The following is a 16,414-nucleotide window of genomic DNA, read 5'->3' on the forward strand; positions in this document are numbered from 1 at the left end:
CCTGATTTTTCAAGATGAAGTTTGAATCAGAGATTTTTCACTATTTATATGAAACACAAGTGACTTACTCGAAGTGGCCTTTCCAGTGTCCTGAACAAGGTGCAAACAAACCTAATTTGGGAAACAAATGTTCTTTAAACTTTTCCTCTTAGACGCTAAGTTCCCATCTAACTGAATAACTGACTATATAACTGGGGCTGATAATGGGGTAGGAGGTAGAGAGCAACACTTTTTTCCTTCTTTAGCACTCAAGAAGCTAATAAATAAATAAATAAATAAATAAATAAATAAATAAATAAATTTTTTTGTAAAAATAAAGCACTGCTTTCTTCAGCTTTCTGCCTTCAACTACTAACTTGCCTTCTGCGCAGTCGCCCTGAGTAGGACAGACTTCGGACATGTCCCGGGGCTCCCAGGAGTCAGGTACTGCTGCTGCGTTTGCCTCAGTGTCTCAGAAAGTCCAGGAAGCCAAACAGGGTCACGTCACGCAGGCCTGAGATCCGGGAGCCGTGGGGCCGGGGCCTGGCTGGGTCCTCACGGGGCCCTCCTGGTGCTCGCCTCGCAGACAGACAACTTGTGTCTCTTCCTGCGGCCGTGAGGGCCCCCCTCCACGGCCTACCCTAACCCTCTTCGCCTCTCAGGTGTCCCGAGGTCCCCGTCCACACGACATCATGTTGGTGATCAGGGTTTTAACTTAGGGGCTTGGGGGCGGGGGCACACGAGCGTTCACCTGCAGCTCCCAGCTCGGAGGCCTTTCCGCCTGGAGACCCTCGGTGCCCGGGCATCGGCTGCCGAGAGCCTCCCAAGTCCTCCCTGGGCTCCCCGAAGGAAGGTGCCTCCCTCCACGTCGTCTCCACTCCTGGGAGGTGGGGACCGCACAGCGCGGCCAGGACGGGGAGGAGGATCAGGCCCGGGCCCCGGCCCCGGCAGGCGCCCACCCCGGCTTCCCGCGGGGCCAGGAGCCGGGCACCGGTCCCCAGCAGGCCTGGGCCGCGCAGCCCTTGCTCCTGGCCCCGGCTTCCAGGCCACCCGCCGACTCCGGGAGGGCTCTCTTCTCCCTCAAGAGCATATTCAAATAACACATGACCGAAGCTTCGCCACCTTCTATTTCGTGTGGGCCACGGCGCAGCATGAAAGGCCAGTGGGGGGCCCGGAGTGCACCCCCGGCCGCCCGGGCTGGCAGCCTGCCCTCTGCATGCACCCTGCCCTCACCTGCGGAGGAGCGGAGCCCTCCCCGGCTTGGCACCGCGGGTCGTGTCTATGGCAGGAGCAGTGTGTGCTCCTCGGGACCCATCTCTGAACGCGTTACCATGAGAGAGAACCGAGTTTTAATCCCATTATGCGAGAATTTATATTTATTTCTTAAAGAACTATAACGACAGGAAGCCAAATTTCGGTCCGAGCATTCTTGGAAAAAAAAAATGAGGAGAATATAATAAAATGGAATATCCAGGCGGGCAGCAGGCCTTAAGAATTCCCCAGCAGGGGCTGTGTGGCTCCGTCTGAAAATCAGGACTTAGATGCCGAGTTGATTTATCATACATATAAAGATTCCCAGACCGTAGATTTTCTGCTCATTCATTTCCATCATCGTAATTTATTCAGCCTTCAGTTTTCAAGATCCTTTATGACCATTAGTAAGATTTTTAAAATAGCCCTGCACAGGCAGGATTTCACAAAGAACATTCAGGCTCTCCTTTCCTCCGTCACTTAGCCGCAGATCAGGGTTTAGAGGAGACCAGAGGATCTTTCTCACGGTACCAAAGTAGCCTAATCTGCAGTCATGAAGAAAATTTCTCTTCAGGATTCTTATTTATTTATTTATTTATTTATTTATTTATTTATTTATTTATTTATTTTATTTTTCTTTTAATTTATGATAGTCACAGAGAGAGAGAGAGAGAGAGGCAGAGACACAGGCAGAGGGAGAAGCAGGCTCCATGCACCGGGAGCCCGACGTGGGATTCGATCCCGGGTCTCCAGGATCGCGCCCTGGGCCAAAGGCAGGCGCCAAACCGCTGCGCCACCCAGGGATCCCTGGTGGTGTCCTTTGAAGCACAAAAGTTTTAAAGCGTGACCAAGTCTCATGGATCTATTTTTTATTTTGTCATTTGTGCTTTGGGTATTATATTTAAAACAGCCATTGCTAAATCCAAGGTCACAAAGACTTACTCTTGCATTTTCTTCCAAGATTTTTTTATTTTAACTGTTATGATCCATTTTCAGTTAAGTTGTATGTATGGTGTGAGGTAGGGGTCCAAATTCATTTTTTTGCATGTGGATATCCAGTTGTCCCAGCACCTAGCCTATCGACTTTTAAATGTTTTATAACTACCCACCTGACATTAGTTTTAACAGATTTAATGGATTATTGTATATTTTTCAAGTAGATATTATCATGTATAAATGATGAATTTGCTTTCTCTTTAACAATATACGTATGTATTATTTTGTTTCTCAGGTATTAAAAAAACAGTGGTGAACACATCATCTTTGTACTATTCTTCACATTAATGGGAGTGTTTCTAGACATTTGCCACCACTAAGGACTGTACTTTGTCTTTATTCAGTATCTACCACGGCATGTGTATTTTGCTACTACTGATATAAACTGAAGAAACATACATTACTGTAAAATAGTTTTCAAATTATGTTTGAGAATATATTGTTATAATTCTACTGCATATGGCTTAAGGTTTGTTGGAGGTGCCTTTAACCATCATTTTTGAGGAATATTTTTCTACAACAATTATTTATCCAGAGCAGTTTATTTTTCCATTAAAAAAAAAAAAGTCCTGACAAACTACAAGAAACTCTTAACCCTGGGCGAACCCTGGGAAACAAATGGAGGGTCGCTGGAGGGGAGAAGGGTCGGGGGTGTCGGGCACTAAGGAGGGCACCTGATGGGATGGGCGCTGGGTGTTATATGCAAATGATAAATCACTAAATCCTACCCCTAGAACTAGAAATACAGTATATGTGAACTAAATTGAATTTAAATAAAAAATAAATAAATAAGGCCTTCCTCATAAATGAAATATATGGTGTTTTTGACTCTCTCTAGGAGAGAATAATTTCTCTTAAACGTTGTAGTTTTAAGAGTCAATCAATCCATGAGCTTGAATAGATAATTCACACTTCAGATTTCAAAAGGTAGACTACAGTACGTACTGTAGAAGAAAACCTCTTTTTCACCCCTCTCCTATAGGCGACCTGTGCTTCTCCTTACAAGCACTTAGTATTAGAGAGGAGGAAGCAGATTGTTTTTAATAAAGGTAATACATACGCAGCTACAAAAATATCTGTAACATATACAAAGTCTATCAAATGTTTACCCAAGAAAAACAAGGTGCTGAGCTGTCCTATGGCGTCAGAGGGGAGGCGAAGACTTGGTGAAGAGTCTGGTCACAAAAAAGAGAGAGAAGAAGCTGAGAAAAACTATTTGGTGTTTTCCCAATATTGTCAGTTGCTGGTTTTTTTAAACCCCAAGTTCATTTTCTCACCGAGTCACGGCAAGAGCTAAATCTGGGATCCATCCACACGAAGTGCACTGGGTGGAGAGTCCACGACCTCAGCCTCGGGCCTTGACGGCCACTAGGACAGGTCACTCCTGAGGGCAGGCGACCTGGACGCCAGCGACAGGCCAAATCCCTGCACCCAAATGTACCAAGCCTCTTCCATTAGAGCAGAGAAGCTTGAATACATCGAGATCATGCCACGGAAATAACTTAAAAACCTTTCTCCAAATAAATCTGTACTGTGCTGTAGACAACTGAACAGTCATCGGAACTGGGGTGTGTAAGGAGGCCGAGCTGGCCGTGGGGGCCGCGGGCACCTCGAGTGGAGGCGGGGAGGCTGCCCTGGGACTGATGGACCGCGTGCAGGGGAGGGGGGAGGAAGAGGGGAGCCCAGGTGGGGGAGGGGAGGGGAGGGGGAGGGGAAGGCCTTATCCTTGGGGGCCTCATCTCTTGATCTTCGTCCTGGTTCTTCCTTGAGCACGTGCCGCAGGTGCAGCAGGGAGCCTGCAGGGCAGGCCCGAGGGGTGCAGGCGCCCTTGCCCGTGTTCCCAAAGCCTCCCTCCCTGCCCGAGGAGGACACATGGGTGCGGTGACAGTGTCCCCAGACAGCCCCCCAGTCCCGGGGGACACTACGGCCAGGACCATCCCAGCACTTAGTCCTCCAGCACTGGCCACACTGCTTGCTTACCTTGACCGGTATCTTCTACATTCCCACGACCCCCAGAGATGCTCTAATTCACCGTTTTCAGAGGTATTCCCCAGAACCCTTCTGACGGGGGGCCACCTCCACCCCGCACAGTTTCACGAGGGAGCGAGGTTGCCCAGGCCGCGTAGACACGACTCCGGGTCTGCAGTCGTCCGGGCCCCTTGGGCTCCTCTTACTGGGCCCTGCCCACCTCACCAACAGGACGTGACATCTTACCTTCGTGTCTCGCCACTGAAGGGAGATACTTCCTCTGAGGCAGCCCTCAAAACCATGTAGTACCTGGGAAGGGGGGAAAGGTGATTTTATAAAGTTGGGTTTATTCTGCCATTTACAACCAGTCTGCAGTAGGGCACAGGGCTTTGTTCTCCGAGCTGTGACAGAGCTGTTCAAAACAAAAACAAAAACAAAAAACGGGATCCCTGGTGGCTCAGCAGTTTGGCATCTGCCTTCAGCCCAGGGCCTGATCCTGGAGTCCTGGGACCGAGTCCCGCGTCGGGCTCCCTGCATGGAGCCTGCTTCTCCCTCTGCCTGTGTCTCTGCCTCTCTCGCTGTCTCTCATGAATAAATAAATAAAATCTTAAAAAATATATTAAAAAAGAAAACTCCTCTGGACTTGTGAAGATTACCAGGTATTTTTCTTCATCTTTAATTTCTTTGCCACATATTGCGCACAGGTTACACGGCAGAGACTGGGCGGGCGCCGAGGCCCAGAGCTGGAATCCCCTGTCCCGACCTCCAATTGCTCAGTGTCTCGGGGGCAGGAGCCCCACAAATCCCCACCTGCTAAGGACAGGACAGAAGCGCAGGTGCCCACGGTGCCCGCCCATGCTGGGCGTCAGGGAAACGTTTCTGTGCGGATGTCGAACCTGAGCTGAGGGTCTTACGGATGCGAACGATGTAGGAAGTAACCAGAGGACGGAGTGAGTGTGAGCGTGAGCGTGAGCGTGTGGGGTTCCGGGCTGAGGAACAGTGGGGAGAGCCCCCCCGCCTGTGTCCGCCCCCCTGGGCCAGGGCCCAACCCTCACCCATCGCTGGACGTCTGGGCCCGTCGGGCCTGTCGTGAGTGCTCGTGGGTACTCGTGGAACTTCAGTGAACTGAGCTGCAAACCGTCACTGCTGTCTTCTGGGTGCTGGGGATGGGGCAGTGCGAACCGGGGGTTTCTGTCCTCGGGGAGCACATGCCCCGGGGAGGCCGGACCGCGAGGCGGCGGTTACTGAGAACGTCCCACCTGCCGGGCGCTGTCCTGGAGCTGCGTGTGGCCGCGTGCGATCTCCGCGGCCTGTGGCAGGTGTCAGGGTGTGACCCCCAGGAGTCACTCTTGAGGACACGGAGAGGTTAAGAGACGATCCGAGGCTCCGGGCCGTGAGGCACAGCTGGCGTCCACGGCCGGGAATCTCGCTTCCAGACTCGGTCCTACCGCCTGGGGTTTAGCCTTTCAAGAATTCCCAAGTGCCTTTCCGGCTTATTTTTGGGCAATGAAATAAAAAACAAACTCTAAATGTCCATTCTCCCTCGGTCCTTTTTCTCTTTAGCAACCTAAGATTTAATTTTATTTTACAGAAACACTTGAAAATAATAGACACGTAAGAAAGCAAGAGTAGGATGGGGGAGGGGCCTGGCTCAGGCAGTTAAGGGTCTGACTCTTGCTCTGTCTCGGGTCACGGGCTCGGGATTGTGGGGTCGAGCGCGAGTCAGCTCCGAGCTCAGCACGGAAGCTGCTTGAGATCCCTGCGTTCTCCCTTCCCCTCTGCCCCCTCCCTGCTTGTGCTCTCTCGCTAAATAAATAAAATCTTAAAAAAAAAAGCAGGATTAAAATTAAAATTAAAGATACTACGTCCTTTAAAAAAGTAAAGAAGAGGGGCACCGGGGTAGCTCAGTGGTGGAGCGTCTGCCTCCGGCCCAGGGCATGACCCCGGGGTCCCGGGATCGAGTCCTGCACCCGGCTCCCCGCAGGGAGCTGCTCCTCCCTCTGCCTCTCTCTCTCTCTCTTTCTCTGTCTCTCATGAATAAATAACTAAAATCTTTAAAAAACCCCAAAAAAGTCAAGAGGAGATAATGGTCATATCAGACATCTAAGTGCATTAAAAATACACTGATTAAGCCCAGAGACGTGGTGACCACGTCGCTGGTGCGGCCTGGAGCAAAGGACAACCTGTGCGTGTGCAGGTGTGCGACAGCCCCCGGGCCTACCTGCCCCCTGGCTCTCGCGGGCGGGCTCTGGTGACCTGAGGCCCAGCTCCCACCCCCTCCCGGGGAGCCTCGTCCTGGCGCCGCCCTCGGCCTACACGCGCCGTGGGGCCCACGCGGGCCAGGCCCCGGGCTCGATGGGACCCGAAAGGCCACAGACACATGCACGTGGACGCAGGGGCTTGGGCGGCCTCCTTCCGACCCGGGACCTAGGAATGGGGACGACAGTGAGACAACGGGACGGACACGCGCTGCGCCGCTTGGCCCCTCGCTCTGTCGCCGGGCGGTGGCTGCTCCAGCCAAACCAGCGCCTGGCGGCAGGTCCAGGAGCGACAGGGACGTCCATGCTTCTTAAGAAAAGGACGACACACGCAGTCCTTTCCCCCCATCATGTGGGGAGAACCTTAGCATTTGCATGAATGAAATGACTGTAGTTTTACTATTTGATTTGAGCACGAAATTCCATATAGTGTGTATTTTACCAAACTGGTAGCTGAAAACCGTCAAACACCAAGTTGGGTTTTTTGTTTTTTTGTTTTTTTTTTTTTAGTTTTTAATTTTAATTCCAGTACAGTTAACATATAGTGTTATATTAGTGTCGGGTGTACCGTGTAGTGAATTCCGTACCACACCCCGTGCTCCTCACAAGCGCCCTCCTTCACCCCCATCCCCTATTTCACCCAACACCCCCGTCACCAGCAGTGTGTCCTCTAGAGTTAACAGTCTGTTTCTTGATTCGTTTTTCTCTCTCTTTTGTTCTTTGTCTGTTTCTTAAATTCTTTTTTTTTAATTTTTTTATTTTTTTAAACATTTTTTATTTATTTATGATAGTCACAGAGAGAGAGGGGGGGGGCAGAGACACAGGCAGAGGGAGAAGCAGGCTCCATGCACCGGGAGCCCGACGTGGGATTCGATCCCGGGTCTCCAGGATCGCGCCCTGGGCCAAAGGCAGGCGCCAAACCGCTGTGCCACCCAGGGATCCCTCTTAAATTCTACATATGAGTGAAATCATAGGATATTTGCATTTCTCTGATTGACTTACACTGCGGAGCTTAATACCTTCTAGCTCCATCCACGTTGCTGCAAAGAACAAGAGTTCATTCTTTTTTATGGCTGAGTAATATTCCAGTGTGTGTGTGTGTGTGTGTGTGTGTGTGTATCTCACATCTTTATCGGCTCATCTATTGATGGCTACTTGGGCCGTTTCCCTAATTTGCCTATTGTAAATAATGCTGCTTTAAACACAGGGGTGCATATGTCCTTTTGAATGAGTGTTTTTGTGTTTTCTGGGTAAATTCCCAGCAGAACAACCGCTGGATCATAGGGTAGCTCTATTGTTAACTTTTTGAGGAAACTCCACAGTTTTCCACAACGGCTGCACCAGTCCGCGTTCCCACCAACAGTGCACGAGGGTTCCTTTTTCTCCACAAACTTGCCAACACGTGTTGTTTCTTGTGGTTTTGATTTTAGCCATAAAAACCAAATTCTTGAATGCCACGTTATCTTGCCTGATTCTGGGAAAGAGGATATAGAAGTTCCGCACATTTCTCTACCAAATGTCCTGATGTTTTAAGATCATAAATTTAATACACCTGAAAATGACGTAGCATTGTATCAACTGTGCTTAAATATGAACATAAAAATTATAGACTATAAGTTTTTTAAACTTAATTTATATAACTTCATTCTCCTGTGAACATATTCCTCTCACTTAAAGACCCTAAAATGAAGATTGATATGCTATTTAGAAAGTTACTTTAAGGGCAGCCCCGGTGGCTCAGCGGTTTAGCGCCGCCTTCGGCCCAGGGCATGATCCTGGAGACCTGGGATCGAGTCCTGCGTCGGGCTCCCTGCATGGGGCCTGCTTCTCCCTCTGCCTGTGTCTCTGCCTCTCTCTCTCTCTTCTGTGTATTCTTGTAAATAAATAAATAAATAAATAAATAAATAAATAAATAAATAAATAAGAAAGTTACTTTAATAAGGAAAGAGAGATGCTAGCAGATTTACAAAGGATAGATTGGAAAGGATAAGACAGGACTCAGGTACATGGGTCCAGCTTGGAGAGGATGGAGCAGTAGATGACGGACAGAAGAGAAAGACAAATTCAAGAGATTTAGGAAATAAATGGGATAGGATTTTACTAATCGAAAATAGTAGGAAAGAGAGGATTTGAATGAGATGCTAAGAACGATACTCAGATTTCTGGCTTCTGTGCTTGGGCGGATCATGTATCGCTCAAGACGAGAGCCTAAAAGGGGCAGGCATGGGGGTGGGGGTGGGGTGAAGGGGAGATGAAGAGTTTAAGTTAGGACGTGTTGAATTTGATACGTCCGTGTGGCCACCAAGGGGAAATGCGCAAAACGGAGCTGCCGTCCTAGGGCTCAGAAGTGCTCTGGGACGTCTGGGGTATCCAGGCAAATATTTTAGGAAATCCTGAGATTGTGGGTGAAGTCGGAGCCATGAGTTGGATGGGACCAAGCAACGAAAGTGCGAATGAAAGGAAGAGACAAGGTAAGAGCAGAGCCCTAGAAAAATAAGGATTTAATGGCTTAGAAAGAGAAGACAAGACGGAGAAAAATAATCATCAGAGGTAAGTTGGGAACCAGCAGAGTGTGATGTCACAGGTGCCAAAGAAGAGGGGACTTAAGAAGGAGGGTGGCCAGTGGTCAATGACCCAGGAAGAGCGTGTATATCAGTCTGAGAATCCCGTGATGGACTGGGTGACGTGGATGTCGCCGCTGCCTGCTGGTAGCTTCACCGTTCAAGGGAATGGCGGCCACACGGAAGCGCGTAAAGCAGCGAGCGGGAGGGTAGGCGAGAAGCAGCGACGGCTTCATGGTGCTCTTTGAAGAGGGTGGTCTGTGATTGGAAAGAGAAGGCTGGTGCAGAAGGTGGAAGGCCCTTTTTTCCCCTTTAAAGATAAAAAGCTCCAGCATGTTCATAGACTAAGGGAAGATAGCAGGAGAGAGAGATTGAGGTTACGATACTGAATGCGTGAGTGAGAAGACGAAAGCATCAAAAAAAAGAAAAAAAGAAAAAAAAAAAAGAAAAGATGGCATCCAGAGTAGCTTTGGTCAAGTATTGGAACAGCCTCCCGGGTGAGGTGGAAGCAGGAAACGACCAGTGTAAATGGAAATAGACCTCAGGTTGGGTGGAGGGAGGGTAAAAGATTGAGGGAGTTCCCATCTAATGATGGTTTGTGGGAAAGGGTCATGAGGAGGGTGGTAACGGTTTGGAAGCACCATCTAGAAATTTAGGATTTAGGGGGTGGTTTAAAGCCCCGTAGGATGACTGCACAGCATTGTGGGGGATCTGTCTGCGGTTGGAGGTCATAAATCTACAGTTGCGCTATTTTGCGCCATATATGCTGATTGACTGGTCACCAGGGCAAAGACCAGACTGGAGTTATGCCCGGGTTGATCCAGGCAATGGAGCCATAAGCCTTTTTTTTTTTTTAATTTTTATTTTTTATGGAGCCATAAGACTTTAATGGCTCTAGGGGAGATAATTGCCCAAGGTCATGGAGCCAACAGGAACAGAGCTAGATTTGATCATAAAGGGGACTAGCTCCATACCCTTATCTGAACGGCGAGGCCAGGGTGCCAGGGGGTCAGCTGCGTTGAGAGGGAGACTCCCTAGGTCTGTGACAGGCCTTGGACTGAAGACAAAGCCTAAGGTCCAGATGCCAAAGTACCTGATGATGCTTCCTGGTTAAACACTTGATAAAAAACAAAAACAAAAACAAAAAAAAAAAAAACCACTTGATAAATATCTACCGTTCCAGCCTTGATCAAACATGACCTTTTATTCAGTCATGTTCAAGATCCTCTTAAAATCTTTTTTTTTTTTTTTTTTTTTTTGCAAAATGAAACATATCTATAGAGGAACTAGAAGGAGACATAATTTTTTAAAAATTAAATGTAATGCAAAGTAAAACAACGAGACACACCACCGCATACCTATTAGAGTGGCCACGGTCCAAAACCCTAAGACCAAGTGCAGGCAAAGGTGTGGAGCCACAGGGGCGTCCATTCATCGCAGGCGGGAGTGCAAAATGGTACGATTACTCTGCAAGACGGTTTGGCAATTCCTTACAAAAATAAACACGTTCTTACCAGGAACATCTGGCCTTTTGGAATCTTATTCAATAAGGAGGTGAGGATTTATGTCCACGCAAAACCTTGAACGAGGCTATACACAGAGGCCTTGTTTATGATTGCCTGCCCTTGGGAGTAGCCGCGGCGGCCTCGGGGGTGAGGGAGTGAACCCGTGTTACGTCCAGTAAACTGCTGCTCGGCCCTAAAAAGAAATGGGCTATGACGTCATGAAAGGACACGTAGGGGCCTCAAGAGCAGGAGACCGGGCGAGGGGCCCATCTGAGGGGGCTGCAGTCTGTGTGACTCCAACTACCCGACATCGTGGAACAGGGGTGGGTGGCAGCTGCGGAAGGAGGGAGGCGAGGAGGGGCCGGAGGACCGTGGGGTGGTACCGGGGCCCGGGGACCTGGTGACCGAACTAGGCCCCGCGGCCTTGCTGGTGCGTCGCTGTCGGTTCACCAGTTGCCACCAACGTCCCAGGTGGGAGCGCGGGGGGCGGGGGTCCAGGCAAGGTCGCGGTGGCTCCCGCTCCTTTTTCCTGCGAGCCTCAACCCGCTCTGAAATACCAGGTCTTTTTAAAAACTAAAACATCAAAAACCATCTGGAAGACTAATTCTGTCCTGTCGCCGTCCCGGTGTCTCGGGCTGTGGGGCCGGGGCCGGGCAGCGGCGGGCGAGCGGGGAGGCCTGGGGCAGTCGCCCCGACGGGGCGAGCTCGGGGTCCAGGCCCCTTTCCGGCCCGAGGCGCCTCATTCAGGGCTCACAGGCACACAGGCTCTGCTACGGCTCCTGCGGAAGCCTTCGAGGGGCCTGTGCACACGCAGCCCCGTGGTGGCGGGCGGCCGGGCGAGCTGGGAAGCCAGCGGGCGGGACGGGAGGCGGCCGTGGGAGGAGCGGGCAGATGCACAGCCTGTCACTACCACACGGGACGTGGGGACGCGGGACAAAGTGCGTGTGGGGGGAGGCCACAAGCTGGGAGACAGGACCAGGGAAGGAGCAGGGACGGAGCCGGGGAGAGCCCGCCAGCAGCCGCGCCATCCTAGCCGGGAGCGTCGGTCCCCGGAGGCCTGGCCTGGCAGGACGGGACGGACACACGGACCACGACGACCTCCACATGACCCGCTCCCAAGACACGGAGCCCTCGGGGCTTTGGGCAAAGCGGGTCCTAGGTCCTCATTAGGGCGACGGGCTTATTTTAATAAATTGGCCGTGATTCTTTCCGTGTTAATCTCCATGAAGCTGTCTTAAAGGAGCCCCTTTTCCTTAGCATCCCTTACACTCACCGCTTAGGGACGCTCCCGCGGTCCTGCTTGCTTCTGGGGTACGGGGTGGCTACGGGCGGGTCGCACCTTCCTTTCCTGCGGCGGCGGTGGCGGTGGCCCACGCGGTCAGGAGGACACGGGTAGTGCAGGGGCCTCATCCGCTCCTGCACCCTGGGCACAGAGGCGGGGGGTGGCAGCTGAGGTGAGACTCAGCCTGGGGGCGGTTTCCAAGGGCGCCGGGGGCTCCGTGGCGGGGCGGCCGCCTGCAGCTGGGCCGCGACCCCGGGTCCTGGGATCGAGTCCCGCGTCGGGCTCCCGCAGGAGCCTGCTTCTCCCCCTGCCCGGCTCTCGGCCTGTCTCTGGGTCTCTCAGGAGTAAATAACTAAAATCTTAAAAAAAGAGAAGAAATGATTTACAAGAGGGGCGCCTGGTGGCTCAGCGGGTGGGTGTCGCCCTTGGTGGGGCCTCGGGTCACCAGGTGGAGCCGCCGCTGGCTGGGGGTGCTCTGCCTGAGGCCCTCCGGCCCCCCCCCGGCCCCTTTGCCCGCAGCCACTCTCTCCAAGGGAACCCAAGGAAAGAAGGAAAGGGATGACTTTCCCGGGAGCACCTCTGCCGCCAGGCGGACACCTGGGGAGAAAACCTGTTCCGTGTCGTCAAACAGACGAGCCAGGGCATCAGGAAAGCGATTGTAGGATTGATTGTGGGCACCGGGACCCCTCCCTGCAGGACTGAGCGCTCCGGCCGGACCCAGACTTCGGGGACAGCTCTGGGGACACCAGAGGGAGCCCCGAGGGGATGCCTGGGGCCCAGCCTCTGAGTCGTCCCCAGGCTGGGTCCCCCAGGAACCAGGCCACCTGCCTGTGGGGACAGGGCGGGAGAGCCACCGGCCGGTCCCCGGGGCACAGGAAGGCTGGTGGCTGCAGCAGGCTCAGGCGGACTTGCCTCCCCAGGTCGCGGCCCCCAGGTCGCCGGGTCGCTGGTCACTGGGCCACCGCGGCTCCTGCCGCCCTCCTGCTGGCTCCCGGGCGCTGCCCCACACGCCGCCGGCCCTCACCCCGTCAGGGCCTGGTGACAGCTCTTCACACGGGAAAATCAGGAATTAGCCACGATTCCAAGTGCGTTCGGAGAAGGGAGCTCACAGAGCGACATTCCCCCCCTGGATTAAGGCTGGGCTTTGAATTAGGAATGTGACGGATCGTGTGAAAATCATCGGAAACGTAATGTTAGGGATTCTCTTGGCCTTTTTTTTTTTTTTTTAGGATTGTATTTATTTATTCGTGAGAGACACACAGAGAGAGAGGCAGAGACACAGGCAGAGGGAGAAGCAGGCTCCATGCCGGGAGCCCGACGCGGGACTCGATCCCGGGACCCCGGGGTCACGGCCTGGGCCGAAGGCGACACTAAACCGCTGAGCCCCCCGGGCTGCCTCTCTTTGCCTTTTGATTGGCTGCTAAGCTGCGAGTTTAAAGGGGGAAAAACAAAATTACAGATCACATGTCACGTTAAGATAAAAGAAGTGAAGATAAGCCTGAAGACCCACTTCCACGAGCCGCCCCCGTCGTCCTCGTTAATTGCCGGAAGCCTGAGAGGGAAGCAGCCTGCTCTGCTAGGGGGGCCTGGTACCCTCGTTCGTTCGCACCACCGAGGGGCACGAAGTGAGCGAATCAATCCCCCTGGAGCATGCACTTAGAGACGCTAAACTTTTTATCTCCCTAATAGCTTCTGTTTTTCATTAAGAAATGCGCTTAAAGAGACTCTTCCCATTTAAAGTGGGAGGAAGGTTTGGAGCCGCAGGGACCTAACACTGAACTGCAAGCACTGAACGTCCCTCACTAAGAATGTGGGTTTGCAGCAAGTAGCTCCGGCCTCCCGCCCCACCTGGACGGCGAGCGTGCCGCAGCCGCGTGTGGAGTGCCCACCTACCACCGTCCACGCACGCACGGTGACTTTGACCGAGGGGAAAGGTATTCCCAAGTTGTCACCGGCGCTCCAAACAAGACCAGCAACCTTGGAGAGGAACAGTAACAGCAGAAGAGCCCAAACATCACAACCAGCATCGAGGACTGTAATGAAAGGCTTTTTGTGTCGCTGAAGCATCCCCTTGGCAGGCCCCGCTGCAGCTGTTACCGTTCGGGGAACATTCGGAAAGGGCAGATGTGCCAAAGTCCGGCGCTGCCCCCCTTCCACGGGGCAGGACAGCTTGTCTTCAGCTCCAGCCCAAGAGCGGCCGCCGCAGCCCTCCCGGGAGCCACTGGGCTGGGCCGTGGTGCGGCCCGGCCCTTCTCCCCGGTCGGAATCGGGACTTCCTCTTCCTCTTCTTCTTCTTTTTTTTTTTTATTTTAAAGAGAGAGAGAAGGAGAGAGAGCCGGAGCCAGGAGAGGGGCGGACGGGGAGGCTGCGGGGCCCCAGGTGGGGCTGGATCCCAGGCCCCGGGACATGCCCCCAGCCCCAAAGGCAGATGCCAAGCCACTGGGCCCCCGGGTCCTGGAGACCCAGGATCAAGTCCCGCGTCGGGCTCCCTGCGTGGAGCCTGCTTCTCCCTCTGCCTGTGTCTCTGCATCTCTGCCTCTCTCTCTCTCTGTGTGTGTGTCTTTCATGAATGAATAAATAAAATATTTTTTAAAAAATAAATGAATAGGGATCCCTGGGTGGTGCAGCGGTTTGGCGCCTGCCTTTGGCCCAGGGCACGATCCTGGAGACCCGGGATCGAGTCCACGTCGGGCTCCCTGCATGGAGCCTGCTTCTCCCTCTGCCTGTGTCTCTGCCTCTCTGTGTGTGTGTGTGTGTGACTATCATAGATAAATAAAAAAAATTAAAATAAATAAATAAATAAATAAATAAATAAATAAATAAATAAATAAATAAATAAATAAAATAAATCCGAGACCCTTATGGGGGAAGCTGCCCGGGGCTGCGCACTTGGTTTGACGGCTCTGGGAACCTGGATCCGGACTCAGGTCTGCGGGCGGGTGTGCGCCTGGCGGCCCCGCGGGGATTCACCAGCCTGGACCCCAAGAAAGGCCACACGAGGCCTGGGGGCCGCAAAGTTACTCTCTGGAATCAGAACCACACACTAGAGACGCATACGGAATGCTTTGTGCTGTGTTTTTCCCAAAATAAATCAAAAGGTTTCTGGTATTGTTCTCCAGATCTTTTTTTTTTTTTAATATTTTATTTATTTATTCCTGAGAGACCCAGAGACAGGCCGAGACCCAGGCCGAGGGAGAAGCAGGCTCCATGCGGGGAGCCCAACGGCAGGACTCGATCCCGGGACCCGGGGTCACGGCCTGGGCCGGAGAAGCCGCTCACCCTGAGCCCCCAGGTGCCCTCCTGCCTCTTATTCCTGGACTCGCCTGTCGGGAACTGGAAGCCTGTGCCCCCCACCGCCATCCCCCGTGCTGCCCGCCCCCCACCTCCCCTCTAGCGACCATCGCTTTGTTCCCTGTATTTTTAGGTCTGATTCTGCACTTCGTTTGCTTGTCCATTTGCTTAGTGTTTCAGAGCCTGCACACGGGGGAGGTCATGAGGTCTGCGCCCCGTCTCACGGCCCCCAGGGCCAGGCCGAGCCCCCGAGGGCTGCGGCGCCGGCGGGACCTCCCCCTCGTTGTCCGCGGGCCCTTCCCCTCGCGACTCTCCACCGGCGGATCCCAGGTTGCATTGAATCACGTTGCGATGATCCGTGATGCTTATAGGTTTCGATTTAGTGTCTTGTTTTCTTTAGAGACAACAGTGTTTTCAGTCGCTACCGCTTAAATGAAAAAGCGGGGAACCAGAAAGAAAGACAACAAGGGGCTAAACTATGATGAAATGCTGCACGGAAAGTTGTCTCCAGTGGAAGTGGCGACCTTCCCTATACTCGGGCTTTCACGCTTACTCCCCGCCCAGGCCACCCCCAGCACTGGGACGCCCAAAACATGGGCGGGGGACACGGGGCTCTGCGGCACGAGGAGCGGGGTCTGTACTGTTCTCCATGGGTGCCGCCCGCCAGGGCGCGGTGGGGCAACTCTGTCAACAGGTGTTGAATTGAGCACAGAGCCATGTCGCAGGCAGTGGGGTTTCAGGGGTGACCTCCTGAGGCCCTACATGTCACAGTGAACGGGGAGGTATGGTTGGGCGTCAGGTGGGCAGCTGTGGGTAGACGGGATGGAGGTGCAGGGGGTAAAATGTGCATGTGGGGGGATCCCCGGGTGGCTCAGCGGTTTGGCGTCCGCCGTCGGCCCAGGGCGTGACCCCGGGGTCCCAGGATCGAGTCCCACATCGGGTTCCCTGCAGGGAGCCTGCCTCTCCCTCTGCCTGGGTCTCTGCCTCTTTCTCTGCGTCTGTCATGAATAAATAAATAAAATCTTTAAGAAATAAACAAAATAATAAAGTGTGCATGTGGGGAGATGGTGGAGAGAGCAGGAGCCGCTACCCAAAAGCACAGGGCTGGTGTTTTGAGGAGACAAGGTGCTGAAGGGCCGGGGGTGGGTAAGAGACAGAGGGACAGCAGAGAACGAGACAGAAAGCCACGTGGGGAGCTCCCCTGGGCCTCGGGACCACACTAGCCCTTGGCTGTGAAGTGGCCGCAGCGGCTCACGGGCCTCTCCGGAAGGGGCTGGTGACATTATTCGGAGACCGGGCCACGCGAGGGGCATGGCCGGTGGC

General features: G+C 53.1%; 1 long non-coding RNA gene across 1 annotated transcript; it reads right to left on the minus strand.

Annotated features, from left to right (window-relative positions):
• Positions 1-1,395: 1,395 nt before the first annotated feature.
• On the minus strand, positions 1,396-6,072 carry LOC129516278 (uncharacterized). The gene is made up of 4 exons (XR_008665738.1): positions 5,250-6,072; positions 4,441-4,503; positions 3,336-3,401; positions 1,396-1,775 (listed from the first exon to the last, which is right to left on the minus strand). It is a non-coding gene; the product is annotated as an uncharacterized LOC129516278 (long non-coding RNA).
• Between the last annotated feature and the right edge of the window lie 10,342 nt (positions 6,073-16,414).

The sequence above is a fragment of the Nyctereutes procyonoides genome, unplaced genomic scaffold, assembly GCF_905146905.1.
Source record: "Nyctereutes procyonoides isolate TBG_1078 unplaced genomic scaffold, NYPRO_anot_genome, whole genome shotgun sequence".
Taxonomy (NCBI): domain Eukaryota; kingdom Metazoa; phylum Chordata; class Mammalia; order Carnivora; family Canidae; genus Nyctereutes; species Nyctereutes procyonoides.